The following is a 2,541-nucleotide window of genomic DNA, read 5'->3' as shown; positions in this document are numbered from 1 at the left end:
TCTTTATGACTCAGATAACCATGATGGTGTAATCATTCACTTAGAGTCCTGGAGTCCAAAGTCAAGTAGGCCTTAGGAAGCATCACTACGAACAAAGCTAGTAGAGGTGATGGAATTCCAGCTGAGCTATTTGAAGTCCTAAAAGATATCCTGGAGTCCAAAGTCAAGTGGGCCTTAGGAAGCATCACTACAAACAAAGCTAGTGGAGGTGATGGAATTCCAGCTGAGCTATTTGAAGTCCTAAAAGATGGTGCTCTTAAAGTACTGTACTAAATATGCCAGCAAATTTGGAAAACTCAGCAGTGGCCACAGGACTGGAAAAGGTCAGTTTTCATTCCAATCCCAAAGAAAGGCAATGCCAAAGAACGTTCAAACTACCACACGATTGCACTCATCTCACCCACTAGCAAAGTAATGGTCAAAATTCTCCAAGTAAGGCTTCAACAGTACGTGAACTGAGAACTTCCAAATGTTCAAGCTGGATTTAGAAAAGGAAGAGGAACCAGAGATCAAATTGCCAACATCCGTTACATCATAGAATAAGTAAGTGAATTCCAGAAAAACACCTACTTCTGCTTTATTGTCTACACCAAAGCCTTTGACTGTGTGGATCCAAAAAAACTGTGGAAAATTCTTCAAGAGATGGGAATACCAGACCACCTGACCTGCCTCCTTAGAGATCTGTGTGCAAAGAGATCAAACCAGTCAATCCTAAAGGAGATCAGTCCTGAATATTCATTGGAAGGACTAATGCTGAAGCTCGAATACTTTGGCCACCTGATGTTAAGAACTGACTCATTGGAAAAGACCCTGATGCTGGGAAAGATTGAAAGCAGCAGGAGAAGGGGATGACAGAGGATGAGACAGTTGGATGGCATCACCAACTCAGTGGACTTGAGTTTGAGCAAGCTCAGGGAGTTGGTGGTGGACAAGGAAGCCTGGTGTGCTGCAGTCCATGGGGTCGCAAAAAGTCGGACATGACTGAGCGACTGAACTGAACTGAACTGAACTAGCCATCCCACCCTTGTGGCACCACAAATCCACTAACATAGGAAATTCAGCCAGAGCTATTTCCTTCTCCGAACTGTCAGTTCCTGTCTAGAACAAATTACTCTTGTTCACTCTCCAATTCTTTCAAGTAGCTGGTTTTTTGTTTTTTAATTTTATCTAAGTTTATAGCTGTTATTTGTGAGAGAATTGTTTTGCTAGAAGCTTATGCATACTACCAGAAGCAGAAGCATCTTATTATCTTTGTACTTCTATGTCTAAATAATGTCTCATACATTATGTCATCCCCCAAGGAAATATTTTGTGCTGGACAGAATTAAATAAAAGTGCATTGCCAAATGAACAAATATGTTAAAGGCAAGAGAGGATGAAAGCTTATTCTCATTAGTTCATATTGATTTTAAAAAAAATAATAACTAGACTTTAGAAGGCATAAAGATCTTAATCAAGGGGACTTGAAAAATAGGAACAGTGATTTCCCAGCATGAGCCAGGAAGCCTCTAAAGGCAGGCTCAGGGTAGTGACATTCATGGGGTCAAGAAGCATTAGGGAGTTTTAACTTCTCCAGCCCTGGACACTGATTCCACCAACAAGACTTTCCCTAGCTCTTGGAGCTATTAAGCCTCAGAATGAACATCTGCCTCATGAGAAATCCCCTTGAAAAATCTGTTAAAGTTCAGTTCAGTTGAGTTGCTCAGTCATGTCCGACTCTTTGTGACCCCGTGGACTGCAGCTCACCAGGCCTCCCTGTCCATCACCCACCACCAGAGTTTACTCAAACTCATGTCCTAGCTCATGAACTAACGGTTAAAGTTAGTTCAGAGAATAACAGTGTCACAACTGGCTAAAAGATGATAAGCAGAGCAGCACAATAAATAGCAATTATTCACCAGAGAGGTGTCTGCAGGGGTGTGAGGGGCGGGGGCTGAGCCTTTCCTCATTTACTATCAGTATTAATGACCTGCAAGGTGTATAAGCAGCTTGCTAATGAAGTGGCAGCCAGGCCTGCAGTGGGAGCCACCTTGGCTGTGAAGAGAAGACCAACCAAGCAAAATAACACGGTTAGGACACCAGGCAGAAAAATCAAAGGCAAGAGATTCAGCAGGCAGGGAATATTGCAACTGTCATGAAAAGAATAATCAGACGTGTAGCTTTCTGATGGCAGGGAGTAGAAACAAATGCCAAGAAACAAATACCTGGAAAGAATCTGAAAATGTTAGGCTGAAAGTCGGGGACTGACAGATGGCAGTCCTGGGGTGAAATTCCATAACAATCACTTCCCTCCTTCTGACTCTGCAGGCTGTAATGTTACTGAGTTGTGCAAGGCCCAGGGAGGTCCCCAAGACCCCAGGCAGAAAGAGAGTTCTGCTCCCTGTGATGCCTTCACGGCTCCCACGGTTCTCTGCACTGGTGGTTTCCCAGTGTGAGACTGGTCTCTGCCTAGTGTGGAGCGACATCACAGGCAAGTGAATATAGGAACCCGAATACAGAACATTAGGATTTTGGGCTATCCCATTCAAAGAACTGCCTTCC

This window comes from Muntiacus reevesi, chromosome 22 (assembly GCF_963930625.1).
Source record: "Muntiacus reevesi chromosome 22, mMunRee1.1, whole genome shotgun sequence".
Classification (NCBI taxonomy): domain Eukaryota; kingdom Metazoa; phylum Chordata; class Mammalia; order Artiodactyla; family Cervidae; genus Muntiacus; species Muntiacus reevesi.
Note: the sequence above shows the minus strand (reverse complement) of the source record.